The sequence below is a fragment of the Taudactylus pleione genome, unplaced genomic scaffold (assembly GCF_031769625.1).
Source record: "Taudactylus pleione unplaced genomic scaffold, aTauple2 ptg000122l, whole genome shotgun sequence".
NCBI lineage: Eukaryota > Metazoa > Chordata > Amphibia > Anura > Myobatrachidae > Taudactylus > Taudactylus pleione.
The window spans coordinates 11,162,283-11,185,573 of NW_028284524.1; the positions used below are offsets into that span (position 1 = coordinate 11,162,283).

General features: G+C 46.1%; 1 long non-coding RNA gene across 1 annotated transcript in view; it reads right to left on the reverse strand.

The window, feature by feature from the left end:
• Positions 1-10,291: 10,291 nt before the first annotated feature.
• Positions 10,292-23,291, reverse strand: part of LOC148524066 (uncharacterized) — a 30,446-nt gene continuing 17,446 nt past the window's right edge. Inside the window, exon 3 of the long non-coding RNA XR_015878399.1 lies at positions 10,292-10,695. This is a non-coding gene — a long non-coding RNA (uncharacterized LOC148524066). The remainder of the gene's footprint in view (positions 10,696-23,291) is intronic.

The window sequence follows — 23,291 nt, forward strand, 5'->3', positions numbered from 1 at the left end:
CTAAAAAGCTGACTGTGTTCTGTTTAACACTGTGTGTATGAGTTGCAGGGAATTTTGCTACTTTTCAAATATAAGTCTGTGTGTGATATTATACACGTAAGTCCATGCATGATGGGCCACATGTACACACATACATATATATATATACACACACACACACAAGCACACATGTATTTTTCTGATGTTTGTAAACTGCAATTGCAAAATGTGTTTATACAGTGAATTTAGTTCTCATACAGGGTGGAGGCTCCCAGCAGTGTAGTCGGAGCCTCACTCTTTATTCTGCTTGTTTTGGTTGTGGGGATGGACTCAATTGTGTAGCTCCATAGCTAGGCTACATTACAATTGCCACAGCTCATATATTCTTATGTAAAAATGCTCATAGCACCACGGTATATTGTGTCGTGTTATGGTATTGGGATTTTCTCCAGGATGGGCTTTGTATAGGATTCCAAATGTTAATAAGTTAGTGTTTGTGTTAAACACTGTCTGCCTGTGTTTGAGGAAGGCTGACTATGTACCATTTTTTCAAAACAGTGTTGTGAGATTTTATTTCTAAGATGGAGTCTTGTCGCCCTTTACAAGATAGCATTGCGCAGATTCCAATTGCAGATTCTGTCTTCGCCAATTATCCGGTTTCGACAGCGTGTTTTGCTCCCTCTAACAAATCTCCAGAAAAAGAACCCACCGGATACGTGCTTCCCTTCCAGAGACATCTGAGATAAGACTGCTCCCACCCCATACAATGATGCAGCCACCTCTAGGACAAAAGGTTTTTCAATGTCGACTTATGAAAGAATGGGTGCAGAGAAGGCTTACTTGAGGGTATGGAATGCTGAGAGCGCTTCTGGAGACCAATCAGCCGGATTGGCTCCCTTTCTGGTCATGGCGGTGATAGGTGCTACCATGGTGGAAAATTACCTGATACATTTCCTGTAATAGTTTGTAAAGCTCAAAAACCTCTGGCTAGCCTTCAATGAGGTGGGAAACACCCAATCCTGGGATAGCCTTGAGTTTCTCGGTATCCATCTGCAACTCTGAGCCGGAGATCACATATCAAAGGCATGCTATGGTAGGAACCTCGAAAACACAGTTTGACAGCCTCCCAAAGAGATAGTTAGCACATAACCGGAGCAAGACTTCCCTCACATGTTGTCGGTGGGTACTGAGATCACTTGAAAAGATGAGAATGCCATCCAGGTAGATAATAACAAACTGGTACAAAACATCCCGGAAGACCTCATTGATAAACCCTTGAAACACAGAGGGAGCATTACTGAGACCGAAAGGCATCACTAAATATTCATAATGCCCACCCCGGGTGTTGAACTTGGGCTTCCATGCATCCCCTTCATGAATTCTTATCAAATTATAGGCTCCTCTGAGATCTAACTTAGAAAAGATACAGGCACCTTTAAACCGGTTGAAGAGTTCCATGATGAGGGGCAGGGGATAGTGATATCATTAAGACTTCGATAATCAATGCACGACCGTAACCCCCATCTTTTTTCTTGATGAAAAAGAAACCAGCACCGGCGGGAGATGAAGAAGGCCGGAAAAATCCCTTCTGTAGGTTTTCTTGGATATATTGGGACATTGACAGGGTGTCTGAAATCGACAGAGGGTTTATACGACCCCGAGGAGGTACTTTCCCAGGCATTAGATCAATAGGACAATCCCAAGGCCGGTGAGGTGGCACCTTATTGGCTGCTTGTTCCGAAAAAACACATCAGCGAAGTCCAGATACTAATGGGGAATGTCATTACAAAGATGTCTTGGTGTCCGCAACTCGAACCACTCGATCCAGGCATTGCTGATGACAATGGGGACTCCAAGACAAAATCTGAGCAGTTGACTAGTCGATATGGAGATTGTGCTGACGTAGCCATGTTAGTCCCAAGACAACTTCATGGGTGGTGGCTGGGATGACTAGAAACTATCTGTTCAATGTTTAGAGCTCCAACTTTCATTCCGAGAACCTTGGTAGTATGGATGACGAATCCATTATCGATCAGTGTCCCATTGACCGCAGTGAGAGTAATAGGATGAGGCAAAAGAAAGACTGGAACAGCTAACTGCTGAACAATGGATGAGGAAATAAATTTGCCAGCAGTGCCGGAGTCAACTAGAGCGGCAAACAAAAGAAAATGGGACTCTATATCCTAGATGTAGACAGGAATGGAACAATCTTGATTTGGGAAGGTTGCAACAAGAACCCCCAGCCTGACCTCCCCCTTGCAGACTAGGTTCGTCCATTTCCTGGTCTTAAAGGACACTAATTCAGGAAAATTTCTGGGGATACACAACAGTGGCATAAATTCTGACGCAGCATACGCGGCTTCTCCTCTTCCATTAATTTGGCACGATTCACTTGGATCGGTTCTTCATTGATGGAAGTAGAAGTGCGAGGCTGAGGTAGTGGACGAGCCCTGAGATGGTCACTTTGGCTTTTTTCAACCACGTTCACGAAGACGCAGATCGATCTTGACACTGAGACATATCAGATCTTCAAGGTTGTCCGGTAGATTCCGTATGACCAATTCGTCCTTGAGCTGGTCTGAGAGGCCATTCCAGTAGGGTGCTTTTAAAGCCTCGTTATTGCACAGTAGCTCAGCAGCTACTGCCTGGAACTGGACAACATATTGCCCCACAGGTCGAGATCCTTGTTTTAATCGAGGAATGTCTACAGAAGCTGTGACCGACCTGCCCAGTTCATCGTATATTCTCTTGAAGGAGCAAATTAATTCTTGGTAATCCGAAACTAGAGGGTCATTCTTCTCCCACAATGGGGATACCCAATCCAACGCTGCCTCAGTCAGGAGAGAGATAATATATGCTACTTTAACTTTGGGGGAGGGAAAATTCTGTGGGAGGAGTTCCAAGTGCACCTTGCACCGGTAAAGGAATCCACTGCAATTCTTGGGGTTACCGTCAAAATGGTTTGGGGTCGGAAGACGTAAATGCGACTCAGTGGGTCTTGTAGCAGATACCGGGGAGGCTGAAGAAACAGCAACTTGGAGCTGATCCAAATGAACTGAAAGTTCCTCTAAACATTGGAGTACTCATGCTTGTGTTCTCCTATGCCTCTAGTCGAGCCGCCAAGTTATGCAAAGCTTGAACCCCTGAGGTCTGATCCTGTTCAGAATTCATTGGGCCTGTACAAACTGTCACAACTCTAGGAAGATTGTCCATCTGTGTTGGAGCAGGCTCTGTGGGCTGGGACCGTGATGGCAGAAACTGAGGAGGTTTCAAATACATTTTCCTCATAAGACATACAAGATAGAATTCAGTTGATATGAAGTATATGAGGTTTTATTGGAACAAACAGAGGACTGCTGGGAATGATGGGTAGAACAGAACTAATAGTCCAGAATGAAGGAACAAATGAAGAGTCCTGAGAATCTGGAACTTGAAGGTAACAGCGTGTAGGAAGTAGGACGACTAGTGTATGAATTCCACGACAAGCAGGACACTAATCAGATGACACTGAATTATCCTCAATAGACAGATGCAAGAATCCTGAGTCTGAGTCACCGGGGTTCGCCCAGCAAGACGAGACAAGAATCCTTGGTGAAAAGTATAGCGGTATATCCAGCTAGATAGCGATGACCTTGGCTTGTCATGAGTGTGGGTCTTGAGTACACAAAGATGCGTCGAACTCCAGATGAAATACACTGAGATGCATCATGAAGATATGGAAGGAAGGCGCAGGTGTGCGTCTTTAGGTGCTTCGGGTTTGTACCCAAAGTAGCATCTTTAAGTGCTTCGGGTTTGAATCAAAAGTAGGGTCTTTAGGTAGTGGAGCAGAACACGGGAATGATAGAAAGTCCAGGACTTAAGGGAAACAGGAGCCAAATACTAGGACTTGAGAAGACATTGTACAGGCACTGAATGAACATCCATGAAGAGTTTATATAGGCGGTGCCTGTCTCTGATTGGTGACTGATCCACAGCAGACCTGAGAGCTATCTCTGATTGGATGATCCAACATTACATGGCAGAAGCAAGATGGCCGCACCCATGAACCGGCGTCCTCGCTGATGGAATCGGAGGATGACACACAACTGCACAAGAAGTTGTGGGAGCAAGAGTTTGAAAACGATGGGAGCCATGCTCAGCGCCAGTGAACCAAAGGCCCGGAGGTACGTAATGCCGCTGAGCGGACTTTGCATCAGGACGTTGTGACCACATTCCTGACAAGGAGGCTGGAAAGGCAGGTGGCTGGAGTGATGGGGCAGCAGGCTGTAAAGAAAGGAGGTTTTAGAGACAAAAAGGTGCAGGAGGCTGGAGGGGATACAGGAGGCAATAGATGACACGGGGCACAAGTCTGGTTGAACCTCAGTTGTATTATGAGGACATTGGTTATAGTTCTACACAAACAAGCATCTTCTGGACCATGTGATCTCCTACATGAAAAGTGACTACCAACTAAAGAGACACCATCTGTCCAGGGAGGATCGTTTTTTTCAGAGGTTCCACATTGCAGAGAAACTTTATATAATTATATATTATATATTTTGAGTAACCACGCATATTTTTTGGGGCGTGCGCCTTCGGTACACACATACCGTACCTTTGTGAAATATTTTCCACTTGCACCACTGAAGGGAACATAAGTTCTGGTGAGGCGTTGGAACTGGGACCACCTATTACTAAATGTCTAGTTTCGCCTATGCCAGTGAGTAAGAGTAGTAGTTGATGAGACAGGACTGACGAAGACCCTTTTTGTATTGACATGTGAATAAACACTGTGAACCGTGTTGGATGTGGCAAAGTCAGAAGCTTGCTGTATCATCCGTATAATTATCTTCCATGGCTGTACCTTGAGCAGTCCATTGGATGTATCTTCTCTTCTTGTCATGTTTTCCAATCCTCAACTTCTCTCCAATCCAACAGACAGTACAGTATGTACTCAGTGCCTGTTTCAGCTTGGATCACAATTGCAAACATCAGCTAACATAATAGCACATACGTGCGTTTGCACTGCGATCACATTACGATGGCACTCGCAAGCCAGCGAACACGCAGAAATGATTGACAGCTACCAAGCATTTGGGGGAGGTGGTCATAAAAACGCAGGTGTGTCTTACCATTTAAACGGCGACCATAATTTAGTCAGTGCAATCACCTCCGTAGCACAAGAGCTCTCTCTGTGTGCAGAGACTCATAGAATTAGAGTGGTCAGACTAGCCACAAGTGGTCGATAATGGCCGATGATCCCAAAGTGTACACTGGTCTGCGTGTGCGCTTGCAGATGAGAAGGCTGCGGTGGGCGTCTCTATGCACGGATAAGGTTGTGGCTGCATCTGCATATATTACCAGTTGCGTGCCGTCAGGATTCGCAGATGCAACTGCAATTGTGAACCAAGCTGAATCCAGCCCTCACAGCGGTTGTTCATCATATTTTAGTGCATGTAGCTGATAAGAACATATACCAGAAAATACAATTAGTACTTTACAATGGATCATTTACGCCAGTCTCTCTCATACTTGGACCTTTGCACCCCTAATCGTTCTTGCTTTCCACACCACCTGAGGATCTTTTAAAAGTGTCAGTAACAAATACACCAGTGCAAAAGCCATGAGAACTGGAAAATGAGAACTGTTCACGGTCCCAAGGACTGAGTTTGAGAAACACTTTTGTATCCAGTTTAAAATTACTGTACTTGAATCTGAATACTTAAAATACAGTTATTACTATACCTTTTTTGTATTGATGTGTGAGTAAATACCATGAGCCAGTGGCGGAACTCCCGGAGACAATGAACTCATTTGCCGCCGGGCTCCAGCCCTTAAGGGGGCACCTGGCTCCATTGTCCCACGGGCCGTTCCAGGCACTGCTATGGAGATGGAGCGCCACTGATCGGCGCTCCACTCCAGTGGCGTCAAAACGGGTGGTGCGGTCGCACCCCCTATTTGCCGGGTGCCCGCTGAGTGTGTTACCAGTGGGCGCCCGGCTCCTTTCCCCTCAGCGGTAGCTGTTGGAACGGAGCTCACTCCTGAGCTCCGCTTCCGGGTCCTGTAATGCACTATGGGAGTGACGTCATTCCCATAGTTCCGAGGAGCCGCAGCCGGTGACAGAAGGCAGCAGCACTGGAGCGGGGTTTCAGGTAAGTATTGTTTTTTTTTTGTATGTGTGTGCGCTCGTGGGAGGGGCTCACTACAGGGGGCATTATTGGTGGCTCACTACAGGGGGCATTATTGGGGGCTCACTACAGGGGGAATTACTGGGGGCTCACTACAGGGGGCATTACTGGGGGCTTTCTACAGGGAGTTTACTACTGGGTGCACTACAGGGGCCCTTACTACTGGGGCATTGCAAAGGGGGACCACTACTGGAGGTACTGCATAGGGGGACCATTACTGGGGGGCACTACATAGGCGGCACTGCTTAGGGGGACCTCTACAGAAGGCACTGCACAGGGGGACCACTACTGGGGGAACTGCATATTGGGGCGGCATCTGGGGCTGGCATAGGCACTGGGGGGGTGGTACATTTTAATTTGGGGGGGCACCAAGATTTATCTTGCCTCCGGGCACCTGGGATCAAGTTACGCCACTGCCATGAGCTCTAGAACCTTCTACACATCACAGCTAGTGTTGAATATGGCACAGTCAGCAGCTTTCTGATTATGGATTTCCGTGGCTGTACATTGCACATCCATAGCATGCCATTCAATGTATATTTTATTTTCGTCATTTCCAGCTCACCAATCCCAAACCGCCCTCCACAGTTCTTCATTATATTTTCTTTCAAATTGTTGGTTATTGCTCTTTTATTCCTGCTACCTTCACAGTTGACATTCTTGGCCCAAGTCTGGTACACATGATGTGAAACATGCTCTTGGAATATTGCTTGTGCATATCTATGCATTACTCCCCCGGCTGCTTTCAACAAACTGTTGTACACCTCAACACTCAACGGCACTCAGGATTAGATGCAATAAACCAATGTGCTTATTGCGCAAATAGCAACATTTCAAATCAATTTATCAAGCTTAGCAAGGTATGTTACCAACTGATCTGTATTTAAACCTTGAAACTGCAGCAAAAACTTCTTACAGGTGTTCCATATACATGCAGCGGTGCAGGTGTGCTGGACATGTCAGGTATTCTAGGTGATAGTTCACTTGCATTGTCCAATCTATTACCTTCAGCTGTCAGGAAGCCTCATGGTACTGGTGTACTATTCAAGTCAAAATCAGCGTGAACAACGCTGACATCAGGGGCTTCATGGATCCCTATTTAAACATTGTGTTGACCCACTTGGAGCCATATTCAATTGGAGCCGAGCCACGATACTTTTTCGCTTCCCGGACTTTTTGCCTACTTCGCCTGTTTTGCAGGCGGAAAAGTATTTTATTTTTACTGGAAAAGTATCACGCGCGTGCCCGCTTTATCCTGTATTCAATTTGAAAGTATGCGAAAACGGGACCGGCGAAACTTGAACAGGCGGAAAGTACTGTCAAATCAGCCTGACACCCCCCAAAAGATGCTCTGACATGGGGGTTCCCTATGGTATTTTCTGAAGGTATTTGGTGTTTCTAAATGGGCTCAATAGCTGCTAAATAGCGTTTTTCTATACATGGTGCAGAATAGTATTCAGGAGTATTTTTTCCAGAAAATAAGTTATCCCATCAAATTTGGGGGTCAGTATATTTAAAAGTTGCTAAAGTGAAGTTGAAAAATCCACCTGCCGCAAACACCTGCAATCAAAAAAACACTTGGGGCATAGTTGAGGACCCCCCCAGAGTCAATTTTGCTAGTTTTTAACTTTGTCCCCCCAATTTTTTTTTTTCGCCCCCAGAATGAAAGTGATTTTTTGGGGTGTTCTTAAATGTTTTTTTAAAAATCTTTGACAGTTTACCTTTGGGGGACTGTCTGAAGGCTGCACGGGGGTTCCCGCAACGTTGCACCCCAAAACCCCAATTCTGCACTTGTTTCCGCCTGCTATTCATAGGCGAAACTTTTTCGCCTATTACATTGCATTGACTTTCAGCCTAGGCGGAAAGGCTTTCAAATTTAATACAGGGTGAAAGCAAAACAGGCGAAAATTACGTCATCGGCGAAAGAGTATCGCGGATCCGGACTTTTCGCCTCAAATTGAATACGCCTTGGTCGGGCTTATTCCTATAGGGCTGACCAACAGCAATGTACCATTCTTCCTTGGCCAGGTGAATGACTTGCTTCATGGTTTCTTCAATAGTATTCTCATTGCTTTAAATCAGACTGGTATTTTCAGCCTGCAGATTATTGTTCGATAAGATGTCCAACCTCCTGAGCACTGCTGTATGTAGTTTTTCTGTTTTATAAACCTGAGTTTGCTACAGGACGAATGTGCAGTGTCCAGATGCTCCAATGTGAAAAGTTCTTGATCAGTTCTATTTGTCACATCCATAAGTGTTGTATATTTCTCACTGGGATATCACTGGGATCTCCTCAGTGTTGTCCTCTATGAACTAGAGTTTGCTAAGGGGCGAATGTGTAGTGTCTTGCAAAAGCATAGCATCCGGAACCTCCAATGTGAAAAGTACTTGATCCATTCTATTAGCCACATCCTGGAGTGTTGTAGATTCCTCACAGACAACTATGCACGATGCAGCCGATGCACTGCCTCGGGGCCCACTGCAATCAAGGGCTCTGCAGCCACCTGCATTATTAGAGCAGTCCAATAATGAGTCAGATGGACTTATTAAAGTATACCTCAGCCAGCCGAGCACCTTAAAGAGCAACTACCTTGCCTTCCGAGTCCCTGCCCCTCCCCTGCTGCAACCCTGCACAGTCCCCGTTTGCTGCCAATCATTGACACCTTTTCTGTTAGAGAAGTCACAGAGAGGCTGTCGTGCACCCTGCCCAATAGATGTTGTGGGCAGTGCCTCCCCCTCGTTCTGTGATAGGAACAAAATGTGGCGGTCTCATTATTCCAGACAGGACATTTAAGAAGTTGACTCCTCTCACACTGACCATGACTGTGAGGACTGTAATCGAGGAGTGTGGCTGCAGCACTAATAGAAGCCAGCGTGTCATCACTCTGGCCATTATAATCAGGTTAGTAAAAAATATATATAATGGTGAAGCTTGGTGGATGGGCAGGGCAGTGATTGTGACTTAAAAATTAAAAAATTATACATAAAGTGGGGGTCAAAGGGCAGTAAATAAATATACATAAAGGGGGTGAGTCAGTGACGGGTTAAAATTGGCTGGTGCTGGACAGACATGGGGGTGAGCTGGAGTGACACAGTGGGCTAAGTTGGAGTGACACAATGGAGTGACCTGGAGTGTATCAGAGGGTGAGTTTGAGGGACATAGGGGAGTAGCACTAGAGAGACACAGGAGGATGGCGCTAGTGAGAGAGGGCGGATAATGCTGGCAAGAAGGGTTGGTGCTGGAGAGGCGCAGTGGGAATGATATTGGTGAGATGTAGGGGGAATGGCACTGTTGAGGAGCGTGAGGGTTGGCGATGAAGAGACAAGATGTTGGTGAGAAGCAGGAGGAATGGCACTGGAGAGACGTGGGGGAATGACATTTGGGAGATGCAGGGGAAATGGCGCTGCAGTTCTGACATGGCAACAGCATGCAACTGCCTGCCCTGCACTCCACTCAGTATACACTATGCAGCTTCTGCTAGAGCAGCAGCATTAAAAGTGAGAGAGTGAGTTTAAGTTTGAACTAAAAAACACATGACAGGCCCATATAGTCTGACCTCTTGAATTGATGTTGTAACTTAATCACATAGACAAGAATATTCAAACCTGTGTTTCACTGAGTGTGTCTAGCAGTTAGTAAACTAAAAGGGTATATACTATAAAATAGAAAACCAGTGCTCCATTCATTTACAGGTGTTTCATAATCAAACTTAAATGTGCAAAGCAATGTCCCCTGCTATTGTCCTGATGATCCCTTTCTTTTCTTTGGTCTCTCACACCAAAAGGACTGACACATGAATTCCTTCTCGTGTTCACATAAAGGTATTTTTAACATTTCAGGCTGTCATCAAATGTTCTTTGGCGTAAGAAAGCTGACACTTACATTACAATTCTGTATTGCTTCCACATCAAGGTTTCTGTATCTTTCAAAATGGCAGACATGCAACATTACCAGAAATGACACTTACATTGTAGTTCTGGCAGGTGTTCATTTTAAGGTTTCTTTGTAACTCATTCCCCTTTTGTGTTTGACATAATGTAGTGGGCATTCATATAGTTGTAACCCCTTTAAAAAATCCTTATAGATATAAAACCAAACTGATGTGCATGACAAACATCGATTTATTGATCCAAAATCGGGAAAAACGTAATTAAAAACAAATCCTTATAGATTTAAAACCAAATCGATGTGCATGACCACATCAAATTTTTTTTAACCAACATCGGAAAAATTTTCATAAAAACAAATATGAAAGCAAACACTGCCGATATGTGAGGATATGCAATGTAAATACCGCAGCACTGGAGGAAGATGTTACGGCTGTGTCCGTGTCTGTACTGCAGCTTTAATCCAGGGATGGAGATGTAATTACAGCAGGTCCTCACTGCGCCGTCTCTCACACATATACCTCAGGCAATACCTGTAATGTCAGATCTGATCTCCTGTCTCAAAATCTGCCACTGTTAGTTGGAGATATTTATCCCAGTCTCCATGGGTCACATGATATAATTCATCCAATCACTGGCCCTAAAACGTCGGCTTTGCATCCTAAATCAAACAAGTTATATTTAAAACACACCTGTGTCTATTGCAGAATAATGCACACGTCATGCTTAAAACCATATTATTAGTACATACTAATGTCAGTCTTTGTGAATAGGTATGTATATTAAATGTTCAATATACCATTAATGCAAAAATATTAACATATTTAAAATATGTTACTATATTTAATATGTACTATACAATTACACACCACCAGACTTATCAAGGTACCTGAACCTAGTTTTTAATAGCCCAAAAGTATGCTCTATCATAAAGCTAAAGGTTTTCTGGGCCTCATTATATTTATGCTCAACAGGAGTCTGTAGTAGCCACAGAGGAGTAAGAAGCCAAGAGTAACAGCCATAACCAGAATTATCTGTGTATATTAAAAAAACATTTTATATATATATATATATATATATATATATATATGTTTTAGTTAATGTGCAAATTTTACAAATAAAAGCAGCTATTCCTATGGTTATTCACTCTCTCACATTACATTTCTAATGTAGAGATGACTGTCTGAGAATAAAGGCAATGTGACATGAGCCAGGATAGCCAGCTACAACATTTATTATTTTCATTTTTGCATCACAGAGCACCCTACCTTCATATAATAGGCATGATTCCTATTAATGAATACCTCTGCACTTTGCCTAGTTTGTCTCAGTCCAATGTGTGTTAAGTCTGTAGCTCCTAGGACATTAGGCATGACTATACAAAGCTACCCTTAGCTCATGCCTAAGTGAGTCCTGGCTGAAGAAGCAGATAGAAGATATGATATGGTCTACAGTCCTTCCAGCACCTTGGAGAGATGATGGGAGAATGTCTGCTGACTGATACCCACCACTCTAGATATAATGGACTGAAGGATCCAGTAGCAAAAAAAATTAAGTGCACACATTAGCTTGTGCAGCCCTAATTAGATCTTGCCGTATCTGGTTCTAGATGTTCAACATCATCAATGGCAATACCTTAAAAATATCTACATGGAAAATGTGTCAACATTGTGAAACTGTCACCATTACGGTTAGGGACTTACTACTAAAACACATTGTCAACATTCTGACCATGTGTTCACTGTTGACATGAAGACCATGTTATAAATCAAATTACCTACAGTTCTACAACACTTTAGCGTATCACCACCAACTTCATTAAAGCAGTAAAATATCCTAATTTTCTGCTTTCAAGTGTGTTGTTCTCCAAACAAATATTCAATTGCAGACCAAAAGTGATACAGCCCTCAAAAAAGTGGTTCAGAATACAACTAAAAGTTTTATACAATCAACATGAAGTGCGTATATTTATTAGGGATGTGCAGGCTCGGATTTACTCGGTTCTTATCGCCACTTTACCACAAATTCGGATTTATTATATTGGCTATCCAAAACACGATAGGTGATAGCCAATAAAATGCTGTTTTGAGATCCGAGTAAATCCGAGCCTGCACATCCCTAATATTTATCATCTGAGCAGCTAGTGATATTTGTATTCCATGCAGCTATTGTGTGTTGTATAATGTCCCCCTTCAAGTTGCAGCATTTTTGTTGTTATGCAACAGTGTTTTGGTATTTGTTAATTATAATGACACCACACTTTAAAAGGAGGAGTCACTGACATGATCTGTCCACCTCTTATTCCATGGATTTGGTTACTCATGTCAGCACATGAAAGCAGATCCTGCACAGTTCGTATTGCATGACAAATCTGTATAATTAACAAAATCCATATTTTAATTATTAATTTAGCCGCCTCACAGTGCTGGGTTATTTGTTCGATTCCTATCAGCTCCCTATCTGTGTGGAGTTTCTGTGTTCTCTCAGTGTGTTTGTATGAATTTTCTCCAGGTGCTCAGGTTTCCTTCAATTGTCCAAAAAAACTACTAGACAACAGACAAAAATGGACTCAAGTTTTTGTGGGCGTTTGTTAGGCAATTTACACGGTAAGCACCACTGGAGCAGAGACTAATGAGAATATACTTTATATTATGCATAATATTGTGGCTCATTATAAATAATCAATAATAACTGCCACAATGGATGGCACCACTAGCAGGTTACAGGGAAACTACTGCATCATATACAGTGGGGGATGCCTTGGATGCAGGGAGTGCACACCCTATGCCTACTATAGATATACCACTGTAAATGTGTAAATTCAATTCATTAAGCTATCCAATGCTGTCATCATGGACTACCTTACCCACTGACCAACAGTTATTGTTGGTATAAGTCAATTTTAACAAATAAGTCCCCTCTGTCAATATTGAGTACACATGATCTGATATCTGTGAATCATACATTGTTGGGGGTTCAATGAGGACAGTAAAGGAGAACTGTCTTGCAGGGCCATCTCTTCCATCGGGCTTGTTGGACAGTTGCCCAAGGGCCCGAAGCTTGTAGGGGCCCGCCAACCCGCCCTCCTGCAGCTGCGGCCAGTTGGTAAATTTGTGATATTTTTATAAGCCTCAATCCCAGTTTCACTTCATCCAGGAGGGTTTAATTTTATTGACCATTTACATTTTTTTCCCATGAATGGGTGAGTAGGGGCCCCAGTGCATTGCTTTGCCCAGGGCCCACACTGCTGTTAAGACAACCCTCCTGTCTTGATACATTGAATGTACACATAACCTTTCCTGTAATTAAAAACTGTGTTACATAATACAAAAGGCACTGCAGCCTGAAAGGTACACATTATGCAACCCAATGTGCAAACAAGAGCTGCGCGGAATACAAATGTCAGTGTCTGCAGAGAAATGCATGTTGTCTACCTGCTTGGCTGGACACGTTCCACCTGTGGTGACACAACACACAACATTTGTGTGCTACACTGTAGGAGACTTTGCACATTAAAATGTCCCTGTTGTATCTACAGCAAAACTTTGCCTTTGGGAAAGTACTTAATTTTGCATCCACTGCATGTGAATACATCTGATACATATAGGACAGGGCACCGCTTAGCTTACTACACTCTGCTAAGGCACCTGCTGGCACAAATGTGCTGCCTGCATTTACAGTTAAAGTAACCCCAGGTCACTGGGAGTTACCAGTCTAAAATAGTAAATGTGTGTTTTCACATTGCTCTGCCCAGGGCCAATGCTAGGGTGTTTGGCGACCCCTTGCAAACTATAGAAGGACAGTGCGCGCTGAAGGGGCAAAAAAGGGGCATGGTCACGTCATGACGTCGCTCCCTACACACACTGCAGGAGCCGGAAGGTGGAGCTCAGGAGTGAACTCCAGCTTCCGGCTGCAGGAATCTCGGCAGGCGTCAGGAAAATGAAGTAGATTGGTCTGGATAAGTTACACTACCACATGATACAATGGATAAGTAATAATTTAAACAAGGAGTGCGTGATGAAAATACTAGGAAAATGAAGAATGCGGCGGCGCACATCTCCAGCCTGGCACCTCCTTGCTGCACAGGGCCGGCCCTGGCTCTGCCCAAAAACCAGGTAGGAAATATAAATATGGTAAGAAAAACCTGGGACAAAGTTATTTTTGGCCATTGCAGGCGGTATATCCTATAGTAGGTTTAACATTACCATAGTTGCAGGCTGCCAGCACTTCCTCACTCCAAACTGAAACAGTGTCTAATAGATGTTATACAGAACCCATTATAATAATCTTGTTATGTGGTTATGGAGAGTACATTTTATTGTGCAATAATAAATATTATATAATAATATACAATATGATGACTGATAATGAGACACAGGGAGATAAGTCTGTTTTTTTATACATTTTCCTTTCCTGGTCTTCTGGCCATGAGATCTTTGGAAGGAAGAACATTTACATTTTGGGCTGCGATATGGTGAGTTTAGTATTTAAACCCTTTATCCAAATTAAGGTCTTTGGTTTATTAATATGATAAAAAAAAAAAAAAAAACAATCTCCAATGGACATTGGGCCTGATTCATTACGGGATCGCTATTGCGATAACAACTGCGATTGCGCTCGCAGACCCGCTGTGAAAATATGCTAATGAATGATATCGCAATGCCGTTGCACAGCCAACATACAGACGCCCACTACTGCTATCTCACATCCGTAATACCTTGCAGTCCTGCATATACATTGGGAACATCGAGTAACATTGGCCCATCCCACACAATTACAACAGGTCTGACCTTACTCAGGCTGTGTATGCCATCGCAGTGGCTAATTATGCACGCCCTTGCAACGGCGTTCACACGGACAGGCACGCCTGCATTTCACCAACCACTCCCCCATCACCACCCCAAAACGCTGACTACCTGTCAATCACTCCGCGATGGCTTACCGTGCTCTGCGTGATCACAGGGTAGCCATTGCACACACACACTGCAATGCATACACATGGGCAGCACGCAACAATCGGCTGTCTGCGTGCGCAATAGCAATAGTGATCTGTAATGAATCAGGCCCATTGTTCTCCAATGCTACAATAATTGTTATGCACCAAAATTTCCCTGAATAAGATTCTCACTTCATCTATTACACATACAAATCATGTAAGATAAAGGGGTCTATTTACTAAGCAGTGTTAGGAGACAGAGTGAAAAGTGATAAGGTGCCAGCCAATCAGCTCCCAACTGTCATTTTTCAAACACAGCCTGTGAGATGGCAGTTAGGAGGGGATTGGCTGGTACATTATCACTTTTCACTCTGGGCCTGATTCAGACCCGGTCGCAAGCGCTATGCGCTCGCAACCGGGTCAATGGTGGACCAGTGTGCATGCGCACGACGGAGCTGGCTCCGTAGTGCGCATGCGCAAGACCTGGATAACGACAGGCCCTCCTTTGCTCCGGGTCTCGCAAAAAAGGGGGAGCGCTGTCGATGTTGAGTGACTGCACGCCCCCTTTGGTGGGCGGGCCGGGGGAGTGGCTGCCCAAACGGAGGCGTTCCCATTTAGACTACTAAATTTACTACTAAATAAGGAAAGGTGGCTTTCCTGGTCTAGTGACGCCACTGGATCATGGCACCATGCCGCTTCCTCACCACCACCTTCCATCCGTCTGAATTGTTGGCAAGTATGCTTATATTAATCACTAGCGACCTGCCCTGGCTTTGCATGTGGGCAATTTCATCTAGCCACAGCCCCCTTCATCTCACATCAACCTGCTTCTTATTCCTGCCCCCTGCATCTCAAAACAACCTTCTGCTTCTCACTACTGCCCCCCTGCATTTCAACACAGCATCCTATATTTCACCACATCACCTCAGGCCCTTGCTTCTCACTCCTGCTTCTTACCACAGCCCTTGCATCACACCACAGGCACCTGCATCTTACCACAACCCCTTGCTTCTCACTCCTGTCGCCTTCATCTCACCAGTGTCACCACAACCCCCGCTGCTGCAGCTCTGCAGTTGGCTGGGGCCTGGCTACTGACATGTGCTGGGAGGAGCAGGAGGATCATGAATGAGAGATTGGTATTGCAGCTACCGTAAGCATTATCAGCATGTCCCTGTGGCTGTGCATATTTCCGCAGCCTCCATGTGCACCCCTTACCAGCTGCCGAACATGGTAATGAGCAAAGTCCTCTTTGCACAATGTACCCTGCATTTCCTGGGCTTCCTGTTAAGCTTACTCAACAGCAATGACTTCCATGGGAGGTGAGGTCGTGTGGTTGAGCGGGAACATCACGCTGGAAAGGGAGCACTTAACAGTGGAAGAGTGGAGGCCGGAGTCCGCATGCAGGTTCAGTGTAGGGCTGGACATTTGAATCCGATGGTTACTAACAATTAATTTTTTTATGATACGATGGTAGTGTTTTTACCAATTGATGTTTGCCACCTTCGAGTGGAAATCATTAGATGGTGTTCAGCTGGTTGTTTATTTTTATTAAATTCCTAAAAGCTATGCCTCCCCTGGTTCCTTCCTGGCTACTGTGTCTGCATCACAGCACCTTCATGGGTTCTTTGGAGGCTGCCTCTCACTCTCTGTCTGCCTATCCCTGACTCCCACACCTCACTAGGCTGCTAAAAGAGGGCGAGGGCTGAATAAGCCAGAGACTAGATAAGAGTCCGGATATGTGTGTGATTGGCTAGGATTAGGAACCTGTTACTATGGAGTTTTTGTAATTTAAGTATTTATTGGTTGTTGTTGGTCCTATAGTAGAGTTGGGGTGGAGTTAGTTGGGGTATATATTGGGTTTTTTCAATTAGACTCCATCTTTTTGCTGACTGGAAGGCTGAGTAGTCTGTATTGCATTAAGTTTACCTCAGTAATAGTTGTTCACCTTTTCTAGCTTTATTCTATTTCTTCTGTCTGTTTTTGTTTTTCTCTCTATCCCTACGCACTCTGGCCCTCATTCAGAGTCGGTCTTAAGATGCAAGCGGTCGCTCTGAATGAGGGCGTCCGCTTCCATCTTGAAGTGCGGCCTCCTGATCTCTAGCTACGCTATGGGTTACCACCCACAGCTTAGCGACTGACCAGGGTGATGGTCGCGATGGTCGAGACCATCGGGGCTTGCGACGAGACCCTAAGGTTGGTTCTTGGCAAGCGCAAGCCCCAGGGAGCTCCCTGCTCTGATCGAGCAGGAAGCTCCCCACTGACATCACTGGTGATGTCAGTGGGGCCGCTCCGAAACGGCAAGCGTTCCGTCGGGAATGCCTCCGTTTGGCCAGCCACCCCCCCTGCCCGCCTCCCAAATGGGGGCGAGCTGTCATTCAACATCGACAGCCCCCTTTGGTGCGAGACCCTTAGCGATGGAGCGCCCGTCACTAGCCAGGTCTCGCGCATGTGCACGTCGGAGCCAGCTCCGACGTGCGCATGCCCAGTGGGTCAACATCGACCTGGTTGCGAGCGCTCAGCTCTTGAGACCCTCTGTTTCTATCCCCCCCTTTTTGATTTTCACTCACACTCCCCCGTTTTTCTTTTTCAAACCCCCCTTCCTTGCATCCTCTCACATCACAGTACCCCCCTTCCCCCTCTACACCCTCCAGACATTATATGAATGAGCATGTGTGCTCATTCCCGCACACATGCCCCGTCCTAAGAGGTTCTCGCCCCCTTCCTTCCCCTACCTTGATTCGGCAGCGGAGGGCAGTGTCTGCGGCTGGGGTCATGGGCCCTCCGTCGGACCCGGCGGAGCTGACTCGTGGCCCCCCATGGTCACGTGACTCCGGTCCCGGCGGCCAGCGCCGCAAGTGATGCCGGCCTCAGCGGGGATTGGGCATCCCCTGGGGCAATGGGGGAAGGCTATATGAGGCTCCTGTCGTTAGGACGGGAGCAGGCGCCCACCATGTTAGGAGCAGCGGCCATTTTAGAGCATGTTAGCCCCGGGATCAGACCACACCAGAGGTGGAGCCTGCGCTCACCTCTGATGCCATCACAGCAGGTTTTCTAGTTAGAGGACAGGAGACTCAGGCAGATATGCAGCGAGGTTGGGCTAGTGTAGCAGTAGCTGTGGATACTTTAAATGTTTCAGCTCAACCTGTATTAGCTGCATCACATAGTGGGGTTGGTATGACACACTTTCCCACTTTCAGTGCTGCATGGAATGCACAAGCTGCCACTAGGTCAGTTTTTATGAGTAACGTTTCTTCTGAGCAAACTCTGTTAGTTTGGCAAGGGAGTTCACTGGCTAGCGTGGCAGCTTTTTCTCCGCATGCGTTCAGCACTTGTGCCCAGCTTACTTAGTCTCATACTGGCCAACCTGCATTAAGTCATTCCTCCTATATTACACCTTATACAGGTGCTCCCTCCCCTGGCAAGCGCTTAGGTTTTCCATACTGGCCATCCCCTATTTCTAATTCTACCACCTTTTCCGCAGTACCTGCACAGTTCCCGCAACACTTACAAAGTTTTTATCAGGCGCCCCCTGAGTGGTGGCAGAATTACCCAGTGCCAACTCCAAACATAGTCCAATTTTCACATTTAGGGGATGGAGCATCTCAAGTTTCCCCTGCCATCTCCGTGCCTCCTCCTTTATCCCAGATGCCGGTAACCCCACCTTCTCCTCCTCCACCCCCACCCCCCACCGCCTTTTCCATTTCTCCAACAGCGCTCGCAACCGGGTCGATGGTGGCCCAGAGCGCATGCGCACGACGGAGCCGGCTCAGTCATGCGTATGTGCGAGACCCGGATAGCGACGGGCAATCCGTCACTCCGGGTCTCGCACCAAAGGGGGCGTGCTGTCGATGTTGAGTGAAAGCACGCCCCCTTTGGTGGGCGGGCTGGGGGGGTGGCTACCCAGACAGAGGCGTTCCCATGAGAACGGGAGCGGCCCCACTGACATCACAAGTGATGTCAGTGGGAGAGCTTTCGGCTCTGTTAGAGCCGAAAGCTCTCTGGGGCTTGCGGCCACAAGACCCTACCACAAGGGTCTAGTCGCAAGCCTGATGGTCGCGTTTGTCTTGACCATCGTGACCATCATCCTGGCCGCTCGCATTAGCTGTGGGTGGCAACCCACAGCAATGCGAGCAGCCAGGAGGCCGCTCCATAAAAAAAAAAAAAAAGACGCCCTGATTCAGGACGAGCGCTCTGCCAGAGCGTCCGCCTCTGAATCAGTGCCTTAATCCCTAGTGGAGATGGGACGAGCAGTGTTGCTTCAAGGGTGAATTCAGAAGTACAGCGGCAGTCGGTGGCGGGATCAGCAGCGTTGGTAGATAATGAAGTACCAGGGCCATCGGGCACTGGTGAGTATGTTCCCCTCATGGATAACATGTCTTCTATGTCTTCTGCACATTCTTCTAGTAGCAGTAGCGATGTTTCCTCAAGCGCTCCACATAGGCCGCGTAAATTGGCTAAGCTTATTGCAAAAAAGCTTAAATAGAAACAGGTCAGGAGTAGTAGTAAATCATGGGTTGTTGAAACAGAGAAAGTAGGATCTTTTGATGAGATGGTGCATTGCACGAATACAGCAATCATGAGGGGAGTGAGAAGGAAGGTTAAGGAAAGAATTGGTAAGGGTAAATTTGTAGATCTTTTTGTTTTACGGAGGAGGCAAAGAAGGATTTTGACAAGGCAAAGAAGTCAGGTGGCATAGGTGAGGAGGCTTTTAAGAGCTACATTGGGTGGATTAAAGGTATGTTAATTTTCTCTGCATGCTATTTAGAGTCTAGGCCACGAGAACACATTAATGTTATCAAGTATTTATATTTGGTGCATGAAATGTTTATGAAGGTTAGAAGTGCAGTATCGAAGGATTATGACGAGGAGTTTCGACGTAAGCATGATGGTAGGTCTGTCATTCCTTTCAGTTTAAAAGATGTGGAAGTATGGTTGGAAGTCACCCAGCAGGAAAAGAACACACAAGAATATTTTCGAGGTAAGCGTAGCAGGACTGTCAGGCCAACAGAGCAGGCGGCAAAAGGGAAATGTTTTGCCAACAATGACTCCCATTGTTTTAGGGGCACAGGGTGTCGTTTTCGACACTCATGCCATATCTGCGGGGGAGGGCACCCAGCTAAGGATTGTAAGGAAGGTGAACCAGGAAATAAGCGGGATCCCAGAGGAGGCACTTCTTAAGGCTGAGTTGCCAGTTAAAGTGGACGAGCTAGACAAATGGTTGGGATGGTATCCTTTGCGGGATGAGACAAAATTTTTGTTTAAGGGTTTTACACATTGTTTTAGTTTACCTATTAATGGTTCTTTGCAGGTGGTTGCTTCTAGGAATTTGCGTTCAGCTAGAGAGAATCCAAAAAGTTAATGCGGAGATTAGTTTAGGGCGTTTGTGTAGCCCTTTTCCTTCAGCTCGTTAAAGGATTTATGTATTTCCCCTGTGGGAGTTGTCCCTAAAAAGGAACCCGGAAAGTTTAGACTTATACAGCACCTGTCTTTCCCATATGGGGCATCAGTTAATGACGCTATACCTGAAGAGGTCTGCAGTGTGCGTTATCAGTTCTTTCTACTGCAGGGTCCATAGGGTATCCACAGGATACCTTGGGGTATAGGTGATGACGTCAGGCATCGGGCACCACAGAGTTAAAGTTTTTCATCCTCCCAGGATGCACTCGGGTCCCTCTCCTATACCCCGCCCCCGAGCCTCAGGCACGGAGTCGGAGCATCTCTAACAGAGGGGGGCTGTTTTGGCCCCTGAAGTTGTCGGGCAGCTGTGGCTGCAAATCTGAGTGTACACCATGGACTGTCAGTATTGACGTCCATGTTGTCACTCCTCCACCCTGCTGGTACCAGAACACTGGTACTGATCCGGGGATCCTGGTAAGTAACTGGGGTCACAGCTAGCGGTGACTCCGGTTACCTGGACTGTGGCTGGATTTATGGGGGACAAGGTAAGCAGTGGGTTCCCGCGGTGGGTCCCCGCTGGAATACACAGTCCTAAGTCCCCAGACAGGGGGCTCCCTGGGGACTGGCCGCAGTGTGGAGCCAGTTACTATCCTGTGCATCCACTTAGCCCTTGGGACAGCGGGCCGCGGCGGTGTCCAGAATCAAGTCCGGCGTCCTGAGGGTTAATTGCAGGCTAGGGGAGCGCCCCTTCCCTGCACAGCACCCGGCGCCTCCCCCGCTGCACACGGCCTCTCCACAGCGGTCTGAGCCATGTGTGCAGCCGCTCCTTCTCCGGACCCGCCTCCTCTCTGCTCCTCGGAGGCCATCTTTTTTTTCCAAAGTGTGGCAGATGCTGCTGAACGCTAGCATCGTGGTCCAGGTCCCCCCGGCATACCTCTCCTCCGCAGTGCAATGTCAGAGTATGTAGCGCTGTTTCCTACTAGACTCTGTGCAGGGCCGGATTAAGGTCTGTGTGGGCCCCTGGGCAACAAACATGTGGGGGCCCCATTCAATAAAGATTTCAAAGTAGATTTTATATATATATATACAGAAGTGGGGCAAGCCAGGATGCATTGTTTTTCATTTAGGAGGTAATGATATTGGTCAGGTGAAGAGTATCAATCTCATTCTTAAAATAAGAGCTGATGTTAATGGTTTACGGGAGAGATGGCCAACTGTGCGGCTAGTATGGTCTGAGATCGTGCCACGTTTAGTTTGGAGGGGTGCCAGGGATGATGTAGCATTAGAGAAGGCCAGGAAAAAGGTGAACATAGCAGTATCCTGATTTTTCATGAGTATGGGTGGTTCAGTGGTTGGGCATCCTTTGATAAATCTGGAATCACAACAATTTTACAGACCAGATGGGGTTCATTTGTCAAATCTAGGACTAGGATTTTTCATAAAGGATCTGTTAACAATTTTTTGATTAGTTTAGGTTTTGTTATGGTGGCAGGCTGCGGCTTGTTATCAAACCCAGCTGTGGCGGGAGGGCGCTGCAGATCAGTGGCCACATGTGGCGCAAGAAGTTGCTGTGGGGCACTTCCCCTTAAAAATTAGGCCAGATGTCCTACTCCTGCAGGGGGACCTGGGCACCTTCCTACGGAGGCGCTTAGACTGTGCTCGGGTGAGGGGAAGTGAGTCCTTTGCGGCGCGGATGCGTCCTCAGGAGGGGCGTTACAGTCGTCCCTCATATGGTGATATATATATAATTAGTTTGGCTAGAGCTGATCTCATAGCGTCCTCTTTACCACCTTTCAGAGATTCTAATTCGGTCATAATTTAATAAAAGCTGAGACCTTCAAACCAAGCAGTTGTTGTCCATCTCTTTATTTCATTGTATAGTTATAAGGTTAATTATTAAAGGTTTAATCACAATACTGAATGGACGCCTTAAAGTGGGCGAGGGTTGAATAAGCCAGAGACTAGATAAGAGTCCGGATATGTGTGTGATTGGCTAGGATTAGGAACCTGTTACTAGGGAGTTTTTGTAATTTAAGTATTTATTGCTATTGGTTGTTGTTGGTCCTATAGTAGAGTTAGGGGAGGAGTTAGTTGGGGTATATATTAGGTTTTTTCAATTAGACTCCATCTTTTTGCTGACTGGAAGGATGGCATTTTATGTTTGTTTGTTTAATGCTGTTAGCAGTGCCAGATTAACATCCACATGGGCCTGGAGCTGAAATTCATGAGGGGCCTATTGTGTGCCGCTGTTGGGGGTGTGACAAGTGACACAGCAGTGTGACTAGTGATGTGGGGTCATGACCAATGTGGTGTAGGTGTGGTTTACATAGGGGTGTGGCCTGTGCTGTGGGTGTGTTTAGTTTCATGGAAGGTATTGCTGGCGCCTACCTTAAAACTAAGCGGCCACTGTTGGAAATCTGCCACTCTCTGTCCTTCCCTCCAAACACCACTCTCAATTTATATATATACACATTATATATACACATTGGGCTCAATTCTATTAAACGTGAAGGGATGCGAGCAGAGATCTGACAAAATTCCAGACGCGATGCTGTTTTCTGCCCTTAGCAGCGGGAAAACAGCAACGCGCCGGGAATTTTAGTCGGAGAATGCCCGTTCTTGCGCCTAAACACCCTGTTCAAGGTGCGAGAACGAGACTTCCCCGACCTAACAGCGTGCTGACTGAATAGCGCCGGGAGCTCATTCCCGGTGCTGTTCACTTCGCATTTAAGTAAATCGAGTCCATTGAGCGCAGTGCCCTACTGATAAGACTTTGGTCACTAGAGTGTGTCCAGAGTCTATAGTGCATGTACAGGTCACCTAGAAAATGGCCGTGGCAACCATTTCCCCTGTACTGAGCATGCGCAAAACAACACACACACACTAATATATATATACACACACACACACTATCTATAAACACT